The sequence below is a fragment of the Mus musculus genome, chromosome 7 (assembly GCF_000001635.26).
Source record: "Mus musculus strain C57BL/6J chromosome 7, GRCm38.p6 C57BL/6J".
NCBI classification, from domain to species: domain Eukaryota; kingdom Metazoa; phylum Chordata; class Mammalia; order Rodentia; family Muridae; genus Mus; species Mus musculus.
Window position 1 is genome coordinate 90,893,066 of NC_000073.6, and position 21,891 is coordinate 90,914,956.

Below are 21,891 nucleotides of genomic sequence, written 5' to 3' on the forward strand. Positions count from 1 at the left end.
AGTATGTATTTTCAGTGTACAGTCATTTTTTTATTTCTACCTGTCATAATAAATAATTATGGACTTATTTGTATGACTACTCTTCCTATCACTCTTTCTCTCTTGACAAACCCTATATGAAGTGAGGGATATTATCCTCTTTCCTTAACTTTGTATATGCAGTGCCTGGGACTTGAGAGGACCTGGGTGTTTTACTAAAACTCATTCACTACTCTCATCCAACCAGGAAAGAAGTGAGGCCAGTTTACACAAGTAAGAAATTGTCATGGTAGAGGGTTGAACTTAGCTCTTTAATACCCGCCAGTCTAATCCTTTTCTTGTCTCCAGGTTCAATCACATCGATATTATTCAGTAGATCATATTCTTGATACCATACTTTGGAATACATTCCTTTTCAATCTAGATATTCAATAGCTTTTTAAAAATGGTCCAACTGATGCTTAATTTAAAATTATTTCCAATTAGTCTATTATCTAATCATAGCCTATTTCAGTAAATGTTTAGGAATAAAATAAAATCTCACTCTAAAATGATATCATCTGTTGACAAAACTTCAGCAAATCATTTTCCTGACAAATGACCTCCAGGATGCTATTTTGCATTGGCTCTTTTTGATTCTGTGACTAGAAGTCAAAGGTTCCATAAAGAATTATGAGCTTTAAGAGATTGTCCTTTATACAAACTTCATATTAATTTAATTTTATGAGACAAGTGTGTATTTTTAAATGAGGTAATTATAAATAAAAGTTTCAGACTCAATGGTATTTAAAAATGTATTGAGACTAAAATTTAAATGTCATTAACTTCATGACATACAGAAGAATTCATTTGTGTCCTTTTATTACTTATTCTTTATTATATCTGAATGTTTGCAGATATTATTTTCTTAAAGCTGATTACTCATGATTCCAACTGCCTGAGAGACCTGTCTCATTGCATTTATATATGTCTCACCAAAGGCAATTTTAGAAATAAATGTGCATCATGTCAAGACACAGAAGACCAAATATTGGGTTTTCTATGTGTGTTAGTAAACTTAAGTCAATTCAGTTTATTCTCTCTGACTCTTAGCTTCTCAATTCTTATCACTATTAAGTCTATTAGATTAGGAAAATAATATAGGTTTATCAGTAATTACTCCATAGGAGTATTTTATGGAAACAAATAAATTTATGTATTTGAAATAATATGAAATATTGTCTACATAGAAAGGATGAGTGTAATTGCTGAAAAAAAGAAAATTCTAGTTTAAAATTTGAATTTTGCTTTTGAAACTTTTTTCCCTTTAGAATTGATTATTTTCTCATACAATATACCCTGATTTTAGTTTTCCGTCCATATATTCCTCCCAGTTCCTTCCTACCTCCCCTCCCCTCTGGATCCACTCTCTTTTTGCCTTTCATTAGAAAAGAACAGACTTCTGACATAACAATCAAATATGACATAATATAATATGATTAAGCAAAATCTTTCATATCAAAGTTTGATATGACAACCCAACAGAAGGAAAAGATCCCAAGAGCAGCCATAAGACTATTCAAGAAGTTTTAGTAGCCATTAGCCATACTAAGCTAATGTCCCATAAAAATACTATGCAGAAGGTCTGATATAGATCCATGTAGGCCCTGTGCTTATTGTTTCAGTCTGTGAGCTCAAATCCACATTGCTTATTTCATTCAAAAGACCTTGGTCTCCTGGTGTCTTTTTTTTCACCTTTGGCTCCTTCAATTTACACACATACTCTCTCTGTACATTGTCCAGCTGTGAGTCTCTGCCCTCACTCTCATGTGCTGCCAGTAGAGATCTCCCCGATAATATCTAGATAACAAATTGTTATGAGTATAGAATATCATTAGAAATCATTTTATTGAATATTTTCTTTTTTCAGTTGTGATTGGTTTTACACTGGGGCTATCTAGTGTTTCATTCTTGATTACCCAAGCAGTGTTAGATACGGTTTTTTCTCATGGGGTAGCCCTTATGTCAAATCAAACATTAGTTGTCTATCCTTACAAGTTATATGCCACCATTGTCCTAGCATATTTTGCATGCAGGACAGATTGTAGATCAAAGGTTTTGTGGCTTTGTTGGTGTCCAGGTTTTTGGTAGCTTTTTAGTAGTCTATGGAGTACCTTCCCATACTATGCACCATAGAGCATACTCAAAGGATGCTCTATCCAACAATAAAGGCAGTTGTTCAACCATGTTTATAAGAACTTTATTCATAATAGCCAGAAATTAGAAACAACTTAGATGTTCTCCAATAGAAGAATAGATAAACAATATGTGATATATTTATATAGTGAAATATTACTCAGTTGTTTAAAAATTATATCATAAAAATTGCAGGAAATATGTGGAGTTAGAAAAATAATCCTGAGTGAGGTAACATAGAGCATAAATACAAATATGATATATACTCACTCATACATGGATATTAGCCACTAAGTAAATGATAACCAAGCTATAATCCATAGACCTAGAGAGATTAGGAAGGAGGAGGTGTCTAGGGAATAAACATGGATGTCCCTGGGAATGAGGAAATAGAATATATTTTGAGGGTAAACCAAGAGGCAGATGGGTTGAGGGAGGAGAGTATGGGGAAAGACACTGGAATTGGGGAGCATTTGAGGGGTTGTGTGAAAACACAGTGCTATAAAAACTTCCAAGAATTTGTGAATGTGATTGTAATGAGGACTCATACTTATAGTAGATATAGAATCTTAACTGGCTGTCCCTTGTAGTCCAGCAAACCTTTCAGTGGTGCATCTGAGTTGTACTCAATTGAGTTGTTGGCCAAGAGGATCTCATGAATTAATTTTAATATCCATTAGAATTAATGTAGGGTTGAAAAAATGAGAGCTGTGTCTTTATGTGTTATAACTAATTTTGTGCTAATCATAATGACATAAGCAAATTGGCCTGACTTGCCCATGGTCCCGCAGAGAATTGACTGTGGAGCAGTTGGACAATAATTGTCATGCAGAACTGAATTTATCTTAAAAGCAGGGCAGCGTGATGAATGACAGTACAGCCTTAAAAGTTAGATTTCTTATGTACTATATTGGTCCTCCTGTTTATTATCTCCCTGGTTGGCAAATATTAATTAATTAACCTGTCTTGATATTCTTATTTATTTAATGAAATGATGCTTCATGTGTAGTAGCTACACTAATCCATGCATGTGTAGTTTTATTAATTGTTCACATTTTCTGGGGTGATCTTCATGAATATCCATACAAATCTTTTCCTTTTAAGTTTCCAGAACTTTCTCAAAGTGGGTTAGATTAAGCCCATGGTTCATTTCTTACAAAGATAGTTTCCAAGTGTACACTACATGCCAGCTATTATTCTGAGCTGAGCAGAATAGAGCAGTGAATAGAACAGGTGAACCTGTGCTCTCTTAGAACTTATATAATGGAGTGAAGATAGAGACTTTCAGTGAGTATAGAAGGAACAAACAGAATCTTAGCTCTAAGAACGTCTCTCCTTGAAAAAGAAATAAAGTGAAATGTAGAATAATGAATGAGTAGAAAGAGGCAGAAACTATTTTAGACAGGGTAGACAAAGAAATAGACTTTGAGTAAGCTCTTCAGACTTAAAAGGAACAGATTTGTGTGGCTATTGGTGAAGAGCATCTCTGAGAAAATGAACAATTACTACCAGTGCACATGCATGGATTAGTGCAGTTAGTACACATTGCAAAAACCAGTGCATTGTAGGTACTGGTGTTTGCTCCTCCTTTTCCTTCTCCTCTTCTTTTCTCCTCCTTCTTATCCTTTTCCATTACATCTCTCCTATTCTTCTTCCTCCTCTTCCCCCTCTTTCTTATCTTCTTTTTCACATCACTTTTCTGGGAATCTGATATTTAAGGATCAAGTCACTGAGATCAGCAATTCAATTCGCTGATTACTGTTCTACTATCATTTTCTACTTCCAAGGTGGAATGGGAAAATTCTTTGATATTTGCCCTTCTCTGTTATTATGCATTCAAAATTAGTAATAGATTGGAAACCCAGGACTATAATCCTCATTTTTATTATAACACTCCTTCCAGCACATACCCATTTTTGAATCTTAACAATTTGATTGTTTTGTTTGTTTGTTTTTTGTTTTTGTTTTGTTTTTCGAGACAGGGTTTCTCTGTATAGCCCTGGCTGTCCTGGAACTCACACTGTAGACCAGGCTGGCCTCGACCTCAGAAATCTACCTGTCTCTGCCTCCTAAGTGCTGGGATTAAAGACGTGCATCACCACTGCCTGGCAACAATTTGATGGTTATAATAACTTTTTATAGGACAACAGGTTTTGTGAGAAATTGGTTTGATGTTAAATTATAAAAAAAAAAAGTCTTAGAATTTGGATTTCTGTATACCCAGTAAATAAGTTGGAACAAAAACTTCGAGGAAAAGGTTTGCTCTCTGTAACCCATTAAGCATAAATCACTCTCTTGCCACTCTCTCAGGTGCCATCATTAGAAAAATGAGAGTTGTTCCTTATTCTTTTCCCTTTAAATTCCAAATAGCCCAACTCCTATCCATTTGGCTTTCTTTATCGGTTCTTCATTTATTTCCTTACAAGGGTCTGTTTGTGTTCTCCCATGAATTTCTGCAATAAAATCTGCTTATTATATTGCCCTTTCTATCTTCCAACCTTTACATATTTTCAACACTTTTAAGGAACCATCCATAATACTGAAAATGTGTATTTAGTTCACAATGTGACAAAAGTTTCAAGGTTTCTTGTCCCTATTGTTTTGTTATTTAATATGGCGTGTTTACCTCTTAAATAAAATATTCCCTCAGGAAAGGCCATCCAGAGATTGCCCCATCTGGGGATCCATCCCATATACAGACACCAAACCCAGACACTATTCTAATGCCAAGAAGTGCTTGCTGACAGGAGCCTGATATAGCTGTCTCCTGAGAGGCTATGCCAGATCCTGACAAATACAGAGACAGATGCTTGCAGCCAACCATTGGACTGAGCATGGAGTCCCTGATGGAGGAATTAGAGAAAAGACTGAAGGAGCTTAAGGGGTTTGCAACTCTATAGGAAGAACAACAATATCAATCAACCAGACCCCCCAGAGCTGTCAGGGACTAAACCACTGACCAAAGAATACACATGGAGGGACCCATGGCTCTAACCACATATGTAGCAGAGGATGACCTTGTAGGCATCAGTGGGAGGAGAGGCCCTTGGTCCTGTGAAGGTTTCATGCCCCATTGTAGAGGAATGGCAGGGCAGTGAAATAAGAGTGGTTGGTTGGGTGGGGAGCACTTTCATAGAAGCAGGGTGTAGTGGAGTAGGATAGGGAGTCTTCAGAGGAGAAACCAGGAAAGGGGATAACATTTGAAATGTAAATAAATAAAATGTCCAATTTAAAAAAAAAAAGGAAAAAATCCTCAGAAATCATTGGATTTTAGAATCTGAAGACCCAAGTTTGTTTCATCTCATATTTTAATAAAATCTCTAGTTAGCCTTTGTTTCAGGTTGAAATTTTCAGGTGAAAATTTAGAAGCACTGTGCCACAGGACAACGTCATCATTGCTTGGGTAGGCACAAGTGAGCCACTGTATTCTAACCCTTTCTTAACTTTCCTATCTCAAATCTCATCATCTTCTAGTCTTTAACCACCTATAGCCAAGGGTCTCCTAAGGTGCCTGACTTCCCCCCCCCCCACTTCTGTCGCCTCTTCTTCATCCTTGTCCTCTTCCCTCTTCTTCTTTTTAAATGACTGTTTTACTGAATTCTTGGAATGCCTTTTTAACACCCTAGCCAGATACTTGCCTAATGTAACCTTTCTTAACTTTTAAGTTTCACTCATGTGTTTGAGGTTCTTCCCCACTTTCTCCTCCATACATTTCAGTGTATCTGGTTTTATGTGGAGGTCCTTGATCCACTTGGACTTGAGCTGTGTGCAAGGAGATAAGAATGAGTCGATTTGCATTCTTCTACATGCTGACTGCTGGTTGAACCAGCACCATTTGTTGAAAATGCTGTCCTTTTTCCACTGGGTGGTTTTAGCTCCTTTGTCAAAGATCAAGTGACCATATGGGTGTGGGTTCTGGGTCTTCAATTCTATTCCATTGATCTACCTGTCTGTTGCTGTGCCAGTACCATGCAGTTTTTTATTTTTTGTTTTTTCACAATTGCTCTGCTGTATAGCTTGGGGTCAGGAATGGTGATTCCTGCAGAAGTTCTTTTACTGTTGAGAATAGTTTTCACTATCCTGGGTTTTTTATTATTCCAAATGAATTTGCAAATAACTAACTCTATGAAGAATTGATTTGGAATTTTGATGGGGATTGCATTGAATCTGTTGATTGCTTTCAGCAAGATGGCCATTTTTACTATATTAATCCTGCCAATCCATGAGCATGGAAGATTTTCCAGCTATACAACTCCTTGGGTATATACCCAGAAGATGTTCCAACATGTAATAAGGATACATGTGCCACTATGTTCATAGAAGCTTTATTTATAATAGCCAGGAACTAAAAAGAACCCAGATCTCCTTCAACAGAGGAATGGTCACAGAAAATGTGATATGTTTACACAATGGTTTAATACTCAGCTATTAAAAATGATGAATTTGTGAAGTTCTTAGGCAAAAGGATAGAACTAGAAAATATCATCCTGAGTAAGGTAACCCAATTGCAAAAGTATGCACTCACTGATAAGTGGATAATGGCTCAAAATGTCCAAATAACTAGGATACAGTTCACAGACCACATGAAGCTCAATAAGAGGGAAGACCAAAGTGTGTGTGTTTTGCTCCTTCTTGGAGAACAAAATATACACAGGAGCAAATATGGAGGTAAAGTGTTGAGCAGAGACTGAAGGAAAGGCCACCGGGAGACTGTCCCGCCTGGGGATTCATACCATATACAATTAACAAAACCAGACACTATTGTGGATGCCAAGAAGTGCATGCTGAAAGGAGTCTGATATGGTTGTCTCCTGAGAGGTCCTGTCAGAGCCTTACAAGTACAGAGGTGGATGTTCACAGCCAATCATTGATTGAGCATAGGGTCCCCAATAGAAGAGTTAGAGAAAATACTGAAGGAGTTGAAGGGGTTTGTAACCCCATAGGAAGAACAACAATATCAACCAATCAGAATTCCCAGGAACTAAGCCATCAAAATAGGAGTACACATGGCTCCAGATGCATATGCAGCAGAGGATAGCTTTGTCAGGCATCAATGGGAAGAGAGATCCTTGGTCCTAGGCTCTATAGATGCCCCAGTGTAGGGGAATCTAGGACAGGGAGGTGGGAGTCAGTGGGTGGGTGGAAGAATACCCTCATAGGAGCAAGGGGAGGGAGGGTGTGATAGGGTATTTCTGGAAGGGAGGGACAACTAGAAAGGGAATAACATTTAAAATGTAAATAAAGAAAATATCCAATTAAAAAATAAAAGACCCACACACATGTTTTGCAAATAATATCCTTGGTGATATGTTATCTACTGTATTGACTGGTTTTGTGTGTCAACTATCTGTACAGGCTAGTTTTGTGTTAACTTGACACAGGCTGGAGTTATCACAGAGAAAGGAGCTTCAGTTGGAGAAATGTCTCCACAAGATCCAGCTGTAAGGCATTTTCTCAATTAGTGATCAAGGGGGGAGGTCCCCTTTTGGGTGGTGCCATCCCTGGGCTGGTAGTCTTCAGTTCTGTAAGAAAGCAAGCTGAGAAAGCCAGGAGAAGCAAGCCAGTAAGTTACATCCCTCCATGGCCTCTGCTTCAGCTCCTGCTTCCTGACCTGCTTGAGTTCTAGTCCTGACATCCTTTGGTGATCAACAGCAATGTGGAAAGTGTAAGCTGAATAAACCCTTTCCTCCCCAACTTGCTTCCTGGTCATGATATTTGTGCAGGAATAGAAACCCTGACTAAGACACCTACTGAGCTAGACATGTTTCATGTTCTCAGACCATTGTAAGTTATGTACTTTTGTTATTTGTTTATTTCTCATTCTACAATTCATTTTTATATGTGTATATCTCATCGTAGAATATGATCTCTGTGAAGACAAGGAAAATTTCTTTCTAAAGTCATGTTCTAAGCCAACCACTAGCTTGGTATTGGGAGATGAGCGAGATGTGTTGGTTCACTCTTTACAGGCATTAATATGTATTTCAATGTTGAGTAAGTAAATCCATGGATGAATGAATTTCTTTTAGCTCCACAAACATAAATATTTGTCTCTTTGCATATAAATACACATTTGAATACTTGAGTGTATAATTACATTTATATATGCCAACAATTGTGTGTATGTATATAGTGTGTGTGTAATACATGTTTTACAATAAATACATAGAAAAGAACTATTATTACCTTGATATGTAGGTATTTCAACTACAAGATAAACAACAGATGAACTTATCTGTGATTATGTGGAAGGCCAGAAATAATGTGGGAACTGTCATTTCAGTTTGAGAGAAATGGACCAAAGAGGTAAAGGTCCTCATAGACATCATAAAACCTGACAATTGGATCTCATTTATGATAAAGCATCTTATCATGGTCATAATTCAAGCTTCTTTCAAGTGTAAAGGTTGCTAGACATCAAGTGCATGCTTTTAGTTAACAAAAACTAAAGCAGCCAAATCAGGCTTTGAGGAAAGTTTGCCAACACATATCCATCTAACTACACCGTGTTTTAATATAACATGAAGCTTGGTCTTGTTTTAGAAGAAAATATTTGACTTTGTAGCACATATAAAATATATTTACCATAAATATGCTGTAGGGTTATAGTATTTTCATTATATAGCATCTCCTCTCTATTAAAAAAATTAAAGTGGCCAAAAGCTATTCGATGTGAAATTGACAAATGACTCCATTGTGCCTAGGTACCTGTGCCCAGCCTCACAGACCTGGGCATGAGGGAATTGGCTTAACTGCAGTGTGTAAATGTGTCACTTGAAAGGCAGGTGTACTCAGTTTGTAACTATGAACTTGCCCAGGAACTACTCACGGAAATTCTTCTGCTGCTTTTTCTTGTTTTGCATTTCAGAGAACAAAGTGAATGCTTTTATCCTATGTAACCATGAAAAGAAACCAAACCGGCCATAAGATAATCTTGTGATGGCTCCCCATCGCTGACACAAGCACCCTACACAAGGGCCCTACATACCTGTTGTTATTTTGTGGTTCAGCTTCATGTAGTTTCAAATGTTTTATTGATAATATGCAGAGGCCCCGGAGAGAAAAATGACTCAAATAGTTTTACAAGAAGAGAAGTAGTCATTGGAGAACCTCTTTGAAGAGCACTTAATTAAAGTGAAAAAAGAACATTTAAAAGTCACTTTTAAGATATAAATCATACTACTTATCTCCACTGGCAGCTATTTTTGGTTGTATGAAAACACACCAAAAAAACAAAAATAAGAAGAAATTATTTAGCTGTCTTCTCCAGTATTTCAGGCTATTTCAAACAAAACTGGAAAGAAATTCAAATATTTTAAAAATACTTCATAATTTTAAAAAATATTTATTTATTTTTTGTATGTGAGTACACTGTAGCTGCCTTCATACACACTAGAAGAGGGAGTAGGATCCCATTGCAGATGGCTGTAAGCCACCCTGTGGTTGCTGGGAATTGAACTCAGGACTTCTGGAAAAGCAAGTCAGTTCTCTTAACTGCTGACTCATCTCTCCAGCCCCAATTTTAAAGATTATAAAGTAATTACACTTCTCCTTTCTCTTACCTTCTTCTAAATCTTCCCATATAGCCACCACCCCCCACTCTTCTTCAATTCCTGGCACCTTCTTTATCTTTACTGTTATTCATGCACATATATATATATAAAACCTGCTCATGAGTTTAAAAACTTGAAACTCATTTCTTAAATAAGCTATGCATAAAAATGTTCAGTTTTACCCAAATAAATTCCCCATCCTTGTTTTTATTATGAATCTCCTGGAGTTTCCAGCCATGGTATTATTTACTAGTTTTTTTAAACTAAAACAGTCCTGAACTAATACACATGCAATTTACTTCACCATTGTGAGGTGCTATTTAAATCTAGGATTGATCTAATTGCTGGACCTTCCTGGCTGATGGCTTGGTATTTTCTATGGTATCTCATCCACAAAAGCCTGCTTATTCTTTATCAATTAAAATTTTCTACAAATCCATAATTATAGTTGTCAGAAGACTGTATGTATCCATTGACTCCACATTTTTGCCAAGGTTCCACATAATTGTAGGTATCTGAGTATTCTTCTTGGAATACATTTAAATTAATGGCATTTCACATATAGTTTTTAGGCAATACCATCTAGCAATCTAACACACACACACACACACACACACACACACACACACATACACACACACATGCTTTGAAATCTAAGAGGATGAGAGGAACAAATTTATATGAATTGCACTTTAATAAGTTGTAATTATGTGGTATCAAAAGATCAAGTTTTAAAATCTCTTATTCTTTGGAAATATGGTACATGTCTCATTTCCTATGTAGTTATTGTAACTTTTAAAAATTAGAAATTATACATTTCAGAAAGAATTAAGCCTGCTAAACCTTTTTAGCATGTGTGTGTGTGTGTGTGTGTGTGTGTGTGTGTGTGTGTGTGTGATAACTGTAAAAACAACAAATTGATTTCACCTAGTAAATGATACTATTTACTTTTGTGGTTATTTGCTAACCACAAAAAAGATTTCTTTACAGGTAATTTTTAGATATATTTGGGAAGATATGTATGTATAGAAATTTCTAGAATTTACAGTCACTGCTGTTCCCACATTATTTGGTAGTTCAGGATTTAATAGATGAGAAATTCCAGTGAAGAATGCTCACTGATTGCAGCACAGATCATGCCCATTTTTTTTTTTTCATTTCAAGAAGAAAAGATCAAGTTTAGCCCATTTTTGGGTCATCTTCATTGTGGAATGCAGTGCCAAAATGCAAATACTAATTACATTTAATGCATTTTGTGAGACTAAGTTTTAAAATCTTGAACTCCAGAGTTTAGATTATGGAATTATAAATATACATTGTATATGGTGTATAAATTTTGGAGATTTAGAGATCAAAGGAATTTTGACACAAGTCTTTACAGAATGTTAAAAATACATTGTGTTTCTTAAAAATATTGGCAGACTACTGACCTCAAGTTCAGGATCCCAAATAGATAGTCAATTTAGATCCCCAAATTTAGTCATCTTAAAACTATCCCAGTTTCCTGATTTTTTGTGTGTCTTCTTTTTAATCGACAAAAGCTTCCATATGACACCAGGAGCAGAAGTTCTTGGTATTTGCTAAGCAGTTTCTCACACTTATTCTCATTTAATTTTCATGGTAATCCTGTGAGGTAAATATTATTATTTTATACTCAGAGGTGATAATATAAGCTCTGAGGAGCTAAGAAGCACAGGAGAAAGAGCTTTGCTAGGAAGCATTATGTAAGTTAAGTATTTATCTTACTACTTTACAATATGCATAGCATCCTTAGAGTAATCTTTTAAACTGGGGGTGGTATGCTATTTTATAAAAGAGAAGCTCATTTTCATAGAGACGAAAACACGAAATAGCCCCAAGGGATAACTAATTAATACTCTGGCATTCTAACCTGGATGCAGTGGGTTCTTCATGGTACTAAGCACTTCCACTGACAAGCTGTCAGGATCAGTGCGATGACAGAGTGAGCCAACAATATGCTTAGAGTTCATGACAGTTAACTGGCACCCACAGGGGGACCATGCCATATCAAGTCATAGAAAGGCTTCTATTTCTTATCTTTACCTAAGTACAGTCTGAGAATTAAAAGCCTACTTTCTTTCATTAATTTGGATAGCAAACTCATTAAAATGATTTAATTTTTGAGTTATAATTACCACATCAATCTCTTCCTTTTCTCTTCACAAGCTCTCCCTCACACTCCTCTATGTGTCCTTTTAAATTCATGGCTTTGTTTTTCATTAATTATTATTGCATGCATATATGTAAATACATATATAATCCCAATTTCATAAATATGAACTGTTCTATCCATATCATGCTACTTGTATAAAGGTTTTCAAGGCTGACCATTTGACAGCGGGCAGCCAATTGGTGTGTTCTCTTCTGGGAAACGCTATCTCGTTCACTCTCAGTTTTCCTCGGTTAGCTATAGTTCCTTGTGAAATGTTGAGACCTCATATGCTTTTGTCTGTCCACTTTGGCATGATCATTGATGTCCTCCTTCAAATAATGGTTTGTCAGTCATGCTGGTGAGACTTTATGTATGTAGCTTCTGACACAATCTCACAGCAAGTTAACAATCTTTCTGTCACCTCTTCTGGAATGTTCTCTAAGATACTTTTGTAGGTACGTCCACTGAGATTGGGTTCCACATCTCTGCATTTTGTTTGCTTACGATTTTTATGAAGGGTGCTTTCTCCAGGAGTCAAAGAACACATAACAAAAACTCCCATACCAGACATTAGAAGCTATCTTTTGAGTTTCTGGCTGGGGATATCCAAGAGACATACAAAACATACAGATTATTGCTGTTACTTTTGGTTAATTTCTAGAGGTGAGATGTACGTCTCTATTGTGGAAGACACCATGTACTTCAGAAACATTGGGACCTCTTAACTGAAAATGACATGAATGTCTCCTCCCTGAGCACTATTGGCTTTCATGGTAACAGAAGGTAGGCGACCAACAGCTCTAGGAAGCTATCATTGCCCTATGAACCATGTTAATGACCAGCGTGACACAATTGCCCTAGTGGTGCAGTAGAGGTACACCTATAGTTGCAATAATAGCAGCTCTCTAATTGGAATGAAGACCTACTCAGCAAGAGGGAAACCCCGCCAAGTACAGGAAGCCTTGCTAACTACTCAGTGCTAGTGAAGTCATGATTATTAGAGGAGAAGCTACAACTATTAATTTACTAAACCAGTATAAGACCTAATAACAATCTTAAGTATTTGCCCTTATTACCATAGATAAGTAGAGTCTTCACCCCTCATTAAGAAAAATTATCTTAAAACATGACTTTAATGTAGCATTTTCAGTTTTTATATGTGTTAATTAGTCACAAACAGTACCTCTTGCCAGCCTGGGCAACTGTCTTCCTAGAGTATCATGGCAAGTGTGCGGAGACTCAGTTCCACCATCAATTCCCACTGAATACTTCTTGTTCTCAGCATCCTGTGGAGAAGGGCCAAAAGCACGCTTAGGGCTTAGTAATTATTTCCTCAGAATCAAATTAAGCCAATCTCTTTAAAATATCTTTCAAAATGCAAGAAAACAAAACAAAAAAGGAAAACAGAACAAAGCAAAGCACAGTAAGACCAAGAAGAAGGGATACAGAGTCACATACTGAGAAATGTGTAGTTGTGACCAAACAAAAAAGGAAAAAAACATAATATTAGTCAGCTTACTTTTTACATCTCTATGTAAAACAATAGACAACGTAAACTCAAGAATATTATGATTAGACCTACTTTATTTCAGGCTCTACATGGTTTGCTTGTAATGATTAAACGTCAGTGGTTCCTACTTTGCTCTGTAACTTGAGCAGGCATGTGACTTAATAATCACTTAAGAGGAACAAAATTGTGCAATCATGTAAAATCACAAATATACTCTACTCAGTTATTAAAATTGTCCAGTCCTGATAGGCAGGGTGGCGCATGCCTTTAATCCTATCACTCAGGAGGCAGAGACAAGTGTATCTCTGAGTTGAAGGCCAGACTGATCTATAGAGCCAGGGCAACACTGATAAACTCCGTCTCAAAAAAAAGTTGAAATTCCAAATAATAACCCAAATGAAATATTCCCAATGTGGCATCTTCAGATCAGACACACTTTTCTCCTCTCTATTGTTTATCAGCTGGTTGACCTGGAATGCTTTCTATTCTCTGAGCTCCACACATGATGATGTTGATATTAGTAATAAAAACAAAGAAAATGGCAGACCCCTGCAAAATGCTGACTGTGAATCAGAGTAGCTGGATTCTTTACTTATATTGTAACTTTGGTGTTTCTAACTAAGTCAAAGAGAGGTTCAAAAGGGCAATTTGCAAATTCAACTGGAATAACAAAAAACCTAGGATAGCAAACACTATTCTCAACAATAAAAGAGTCACCACGCTGACATCAAGATGTACTACAGAGCAATTGCGGTAAAAGCTGCATGGTACTGGTACAGAAACAGACAGGTAGATCAATGGAATAGAATTGAAGACCCAGGAATGAACCCACACACCTATGGTCACATGATCTTTGACAAAGGAGCTAAAACCATCCATTGGAAAAAAGACAGCATTTTCAACAAATGGTGCTGGCTCACCTGGTGGTTATCATGTAGAAGAAGGCAAATTGATCCATTCCCATCTCCTTGTACTAAGGTCAAGTCTAAGTGGATCAAGGAACTCCACATAAAACCAGAGACACTGAAACTTATAGAGGAGAAAGTGGGGAAGAGCCTCAAAGATACGGGCACAGGGGGAAAATTCCTGAACAGAACAGCAATGGCTTGTGCTGTAAGAACAAGAATGGACAAGTGGAACTTCATAAAATTGGAAAGGTTCTGTAAGGCAAAGGACAGTGTCAACAAGACAAAACAGCAACCAACAGATTGGGAAAAGATCTTTACCAACCCTAAATCTGATAGGGGGCTAATATCCAATATATATAAAAAACTCAAGAGATTGAGTTCCAGAAAACCAAATAACTCTATTAAACGATGGAATACAGAGCTAAACAGAGAATTCTAAACTGAGGAACACTGAACGGCTGAAAAGCATCAAAAAAAAAAAAAAAAGTTCAACATCTTTAATCATCAGGGAAATGCAAATCAAAACAACCCTGAGATTCCACCTCACACAAGTCATAATGGGCTAAGATCAAAAACTCAGGTAACAGTAGATGCTGGCGAGGATATAGAGAAAGAGGAATACTCCTCCATTGCTGGTGGTATTGCAAGCTAGTACAACCACTCTGGAAATCAGTTTGGTGGTTCCTTAGAAAATTGGAGATAGTACTACTGGAAGATCCAGCAATACAACTCCTGGGCATATACATAGAAGATGCTCCAACTTGTAATAAGGACACATACTCCACTATGTTCATAGCAGCCTTATTCATAATAGGAATGGATACAGGAAATGTGGTACATTTATACAATGGAGTACTACACAGTTATTAAAAACAATGAATTCGTGAAATTCTTAGGCAAATGGATGGATCTGGAGGATATCATCTTCAGTGAGGTAACCCAATCACAAAAGAACACACATGATATGCACTCACTGATAAGTAGATATTAGCCCAGAAGCTCAGAATACCCAAGATACAATTTGCAAAACACATGAAACTCAAGAAGAAGGAAGACCAAAGTGTGGATACTTCTATCCTTCTTAGAATGGGGATCAAAATACCCATGGAAGGAGTTATAGAGACAATGTTCAGAGCAGAGACGGAAGGAATGACCATCCAGAGACTGCCCTACTTGGGGATCCATCCCATAAACAATCACTAAACCCAGACACTATTGCAGATGCCAACAAGATTTTGCTGACAGGACCTTGGTATAGCTATATCCTGTGAGGCTCTGCTAGTGCCTGGCAAATACAGAAATGGATGCTCACAGTCATCCATTGGACAGAACACAGGGTCCCCAATGAAGGAGCTAGAGAAAGTACCCAAGGAGCTGAAGGGGTTTGCAGCCCTATCGGAGAAACAACAATATGAACTAACCAGTACCTCCAGAGTTCCCAGGGACTAAACCACCAATCAAAGAAAACACACTCCTGTCTCTAGCTGCATATGTAGCAGAGGATGTTCTAGTAGGTCATCAATGGGAGGAGAAGCCCTTGGTCTTGTGAAGGTTCTATGCTCCAGTATAGGGGAATGGCAGGGCCAGGAAGCGGGAGGGGATAGGGGATTTTTGGAGAGGAAACTAGGAAAGGGGATAACATTTGAAATGTAAGTAAAGAAAATATCTAAGAAAAAAATAAAAGAAAGAAAGGAAGGAAGGAAGGAAGGAAGGAAGGAAGGAAGGAAGGAAGGAAGGAAGGGAAGGAAGGAAAGGAAGAAAGGAAGGAAGGAAGAAATGGTACAGCTGATTTGCTTTACTCAGGCAATTGACTCCTGTTTTCCTCTTTGTCAAGTGTGTTGTCTTCAGAAACTTTCTGATTCTGAGTTTCTTTGGCTACAGTATGATTGATGCATTTCATTTAGCTGGATATTTTATAGCAATCTGTCTATAAGGTGTTATTTTAGCCTCCAAAATGGATTTGATTGTCTGCCTTAATGAACAGTGAATTCGTGAGGCACCTTCTAACTCAATACCAATTTGCCTTCATACTTCTAGGGTGGGAGTCAAACTGACCATACTGACCTAAACCTAAAATGACTGACACTGACCTAAACCTAAGATGGTTGTACTTAGTTGCTGTTTGAGGACCAAATGTTGCCCCTTCACTAGAAGAGAAAACACAACTCCTTCCCTAAGGAATGTCTGTCTCCCTTTGCTAACTTTTTAACTATCTGTATACATGCTCATCACAAAAAGGGTGACACTTTGTCATATCCCTGAAAATTGTGTGTGTTGGTTATTGTCTCTTTTGGAATCTCATTTAAATTTTATCTTATGTTTATAGGATGGATTTCTGATGTGTTCCATCCTGTGTATATATTTTAAAATTATAAATATTATCACGTATAATATATTAATATATTGATTTATACTGTATTTAATGTAATACAGTATATTGATATATGGAATTAATATATAATTATTTTTATTTTGATCCTGGTAGAATGATTTTCTCTCTACAATATCTTTCTTTGAAGTTACCTGTAGTTATAGAATATAAAGATTATTTTGGATAAAAATATTTTCAAAATTTCTTTATATATATTTCTTACATAAATGACACACTTTATGAGGATCTATACCTACTTTATATTTACATGTTAACACATTTTATACTGATGTTTAAGTCCATAAAAGCAATATTTTCAAGCATTCTGAGAAGATTTTGTAACTGAGAAGATTTTAGACTGTGTAAATAAATATACATTGACTTCTCAGTCTATTTTAGCCTCATAATTAGTGGAAAAATTGTTATTTAGACACATATTTGGTACACATTGGGCTTTATAATGTGCAGATTATCTTTTAAAACATATGTCTATCTTTTCTGAAAAAAATCTGTCAGCTTTTGCTACATTAGAAAGAATGCTGGATTGGTACATAGTAGAAAGGTATATGATAGATGTTGAAGTCAGAAAAGTACAGTCAAGGAGCAAGAGACTGAGAGACTTCAACCTACATTTTCTATTGTACTGTAAAAAAACAAATCATTCTGATAGTTTTCTTCTAAAGACATATTATTCAGGGTCAGTATTGCTGATCCCTGGATCTCAATTTACAGGTTTAAACCTGTAGGTGGATGAATGGAAAGGAAGGGGCAAGTTCATTTGTAGGCTACTTTGTTATTAACTTTGACTTCAGATCTTTGTTTGTAGGCTGGTCAGGCTCTAAAAAAAAATCTTGCTACACTATTTTTTGCTTAGCAGGTAAGCTAATCAGAGGGTGTTCTTCTGCCATCTGTTCATATTGTTTTAAGGGCTAGAAATATGGAAAGTAGAATCCACTTGATAACATGGCATACTAACAGTGCATAGTAAGTGTACAAATGAGATGAAAACTCTTAAAACATGAAGAGGAAATTCTTAAAATTCCATTCTATCTTAATTTCTGGTGGCAGTTCCCTTAACTGTTGTTATATCTGTTTCTCTGAGGGTCCAGTGAACTGACAGATACAATATGGGGCTGGATTTTCAACAACCACACTGAAGTAGAAGGCTCTATTAGACAATCAGCTCTTCAGTAGTGTTTTTCTTTTCTTTTCTTTTTAAATTACTCTAATATAAGAGAATAATATACTATTGGCATTAATGTACTATTGGCATAACCCTATTCTAAATAACCTTATAGTAGACTAGAATGATAGGGGCTCTCAGTAGAGAGTGCACCCCTTGGTAGATTTACACTATTGGATGAATGGGGTTTGGAAAAAGATACTTTAATCAATTCTACCTATCATATTTTTGAGTAATTATATTGCTCACATAACTCATGTGTTTCCTGGATTTTCCTTTTTTTTCTTTTTGCTATATACTTCACAAAGACATACAATAAGTATATAAAAGATGAGCTCACATACCCTTCTCTCCAAGGCCTGAGAACTGTCTCAGAGGGAAGGTTCAGGTTTAATAGTTGGTAGAGAACTAGAAGGCAGAAGCATCCTTTGGATACAGCAGAGAAGTTGTATACATGTAGTCAGGAATTTTGACAGCATGAACAACACCTGTGCAAGCTTTAGCCAAACAAAATTCCCACATGGAGCAGGGAGAGCTGTAGACAGAGTTCCATCCTTGTTCTTCAAGATGGCTTCTGGCAGAAGACGAGATAGCTTTCAATAAAGGTGATAGGCTGACCACATTCCAGTGGATGGTCAGAGAAGTTAAGAGTATTTTGGCAACAACAATTGGACTTGATGGGTTTAAAAACCAAACTGCTATTCTCCCCCCACCCCTGTCTCACTCAAAATCAAAGAGAACATGCAGTTGGGTGGATAGGGAGATAGAGATAAGTCTGAAAGGAGTTAGATGAGAGAACAGGGTTGGAGATCTCTTTAGCTCCTTGTATACTTTCTCTATCTGCATATGTATCAAAAGATGGACTAGTCCGCCATCACTGGAAAGAGAGGCCCACTGGACAGGCAAACTTTATATGCCCCAGTACAGGGGAATGCCAGGGCCAAAAAATGGGAATGGGTGGGTAGGGGAGTAGGGGGGGGGTGTGGGAGACTTTTGGGATAGCATTGGAAATGTAATTGAGGAAAATACGTAATTTAAAAAAGAGAGAGAACAGTAAATATGATCAAAATTCATTATATTTTATTAATTTTCAAAGAATCAATAAAACCTCCTTAAAAAAACAAAAATCAAAATAAATAAATAAATAAATAAATAAATAAATAAAACAAAACCCAGTACAGATCGTCTGGCTTGTACAGCAATTGCTTTAACCCCTGAATCAATTCCCTTCCCTTCCCTTCCCTTCCCTTCCCTTCCCTTCCCTTCCCTTCCCTTCCCTTCCCTTCCCTTCCCTTCCCTTCCCTTCCCTTCCCTTCCCTTCCCTTCCTTCCTTCCTTCCTTCCTTCCTTCCTTCCTTCCTTCCTAAGTGCTGCCACACTGCTGTTCCACCCCTTCACAAAGTCTCTGCCTCCACTCTTCCTCCCTTCTCCTGTTAGAGGGTAGACCTCCCATTGAGGGTACCATCTCTCCATATCAAGTCTCTACAGGATTAGGTGCATCCTCTCCCACTGAGGACAGACAAAGCAGCTCTGCTGTGGAAAGCATGACACAGTCAGGCTAGAGCTTTAGGCAGAGACTCCTCCACTCCAGTTTTGGTACCCTCATGGAGGCTGAGCTTCTTGCTAGCTCAATAAATAGCATTTTAGTAATTGTCTTAGTTAGGGTTTTACTGCTGTGAATAGACAGCAGGACCAAGGCAAGTCTTATAAAGGACAACATTTAATTGGGTTACAAGTTCAGATGTTCAGTCCAGTGTCATTAAGGTGGGAACATGGCAGCATCCAGGCAGGCATGGCACAGGAGGAGCTGAGAGTTCTACATCTTCATCTGAAGGCTGCTAGTAGAAGACTGACTGGCAGGCAGCTAGGAGTAGGGTCTTAAAGCCTGTGCCCATAGTGACACACCCACTTCAACAAGGCCACAACTCCAAATAGTGCCACTCTGTGGGCCAAGCATATATAAACCATCACAGTAATACTCTTATTTCAAAACCTTAAACTTACACACACACACACACACACACACACACACACACACACACACTTATTATTTATTTATCTAGCATAAATCAAAAGTGGAATTTGTTTTTTAGTATCTATCTTTAGTTATGTGAAGTGAATTAGTATTCATCACTGATAATGTTCCTGCTAATTAGTCATGCTAATAACCTTGTTTTACACACTTGACTACCAAGAACAACTAATGAGAGTAAGCACATGGCCTACCTTAGCATAAAACTATGGTCATCTGAAAATTAAACAGTGTGCCTTGTGGGCTGTGATAGCTCTACACATTATGTTTTGATTTAAACAAGAAAACTGAGCATAACTGAACATAGAGATTGATGATATGAATTCATTTTTATAGTGACTTTATCCAAAATCACTCATACAGAATTTCAGAGCTTACTGCTGCCTTGAAAGTAAATCACCTCAATAAAGATTGCTTGGAAATTTAAAAAAATTCACTGAGACATACATGCTCAAATATTTGCATTATAAGAGCATAGAAATCAGTAATGCAGCTTTTCATTCAGCTAAATCAGAAACGCCAGTGTGGTTGATAAAATCAAATCAGATTGTATGATAACATTCCGCTAGCCTAATGGAACAGATAGCACCCCCCGGAGCTTGTATCTCTAGCTGCATATGTATCAGAAGATGGCCTAGTTGGCCATCAGTGGAAAGAAAGGCCCATTGGTCGTGCAAACTTTGTATGCCTCAGTACAGGGCAACGCCAGGGCCAAGAAGTGGGAGTGGGAGGGTGGGAGAGTGGGTGGGGGAGCATGTGGGGGACTTTTGGGATAGCATTGGAAATGTAACTGAAATAAATACCTAATAAAACAAAACAAAACAAAGAAACAAACAAACCAACCAAAACCAGCAGAAGCGGCTTCTTGTAGAAGAAGGAGCATACATGGGCAGCAATGAGTCAGATTCTCAGTATCCTCTTTCCTAGCAGGGTGTCGCTTTGGTGAGTTGATTAGCTTCTTTCAGACTCTGATGTCTGCCCTGTATAATCACATCATAATTTCTATTGATATAAATTTTATTCGTTGTGGTTACTAATAATTATCTAATAGATCCAAACCAATCCATGAAAATTAAATGGCTTAATAAATCATATCTGTGGTTTTATAATAGTTATTAACATTACAGACTGTCTATTTCTTCACATCAAGTATACAAGGAGAGAAATACAAGATGTTCTATTAGAACCCCACTCCTCTTGGGACTAAGCATGATTGCAGACTGACATAGTACTGTCACTATTTAAAGGGCCACTTGATTTCTTCTTAAAAGGGCAATTAGAACGACAGTTTACAGGATTAAAGTATGAAAATGTTAATTAGAGATAAATTGCTTAAACAGGAAAAAGAGTCTTAGAAATGGTTTAAAATATCAGACTGCTGGTTCTTTGAGCAAATTCTTTCACTTTGCTGAAGTTCTGCCTCTAATGAGGCAAGGAAGATAGTATATAAATAAAAAATAATAAAAAATAGATAAATATTATCTATAATATAAACTATTCACCCCTAAATTCTTGAGTTCTATGAAACACCGTAGAGAGAATCCCTCTGCTAGCTTCTATTGAGGAAGGGGTTACAGGTGAATCTTTCTCTGCCTCCTCTCCAAAGATAAGAGGGCACAGAGCCTGTTGATACACACATGGAAGGATTTACAGAGACAAAGTTTGGAGCTGTGACGAAAAGATGGACCATCTAGAGACTACCATATCCGGGGATCCATCCCATAATCAGCTTCCAAATGCTGACACCATTGCATACACTAGCAAGATTTTGCTGAAAGGACCCAGATATAGCTGTCTCTTGTGAGGCTATGCCAGGGCCTGGCAAACACAGAAGTGGATGCTCACAGTCAGCTATTGGATGGATCACAGGGCCCCCAATGGAGGAGCTAGAGAAAGTACCCAAGGAGCTAAAGGGTTCTGCAACCCTATAGGTGGAACAACAATATGAACTAACCAGTACCCCGGAGCTCTTGACTCTAGCTGCATATGTATCAAAAGATGGCCTAGT

The 21,891-nt window shown here is 37.2% G+C and overlaps 1 protein-coding gene across 9 annotated transcripts in view; it reads left to right on the plus strand.

The window, feature by feature from the left end:
• Dlg2 (discs large MAGUK scaffold protein 2) overlaps positions 1-21,891 on the plus strand; it is a 1,973,059-nt gene that overhangs the window by 416,878 nt on the left and 1,534,290 nt on the right. The gene's annotated exons all lie outside the window — the stretch shown is intronic.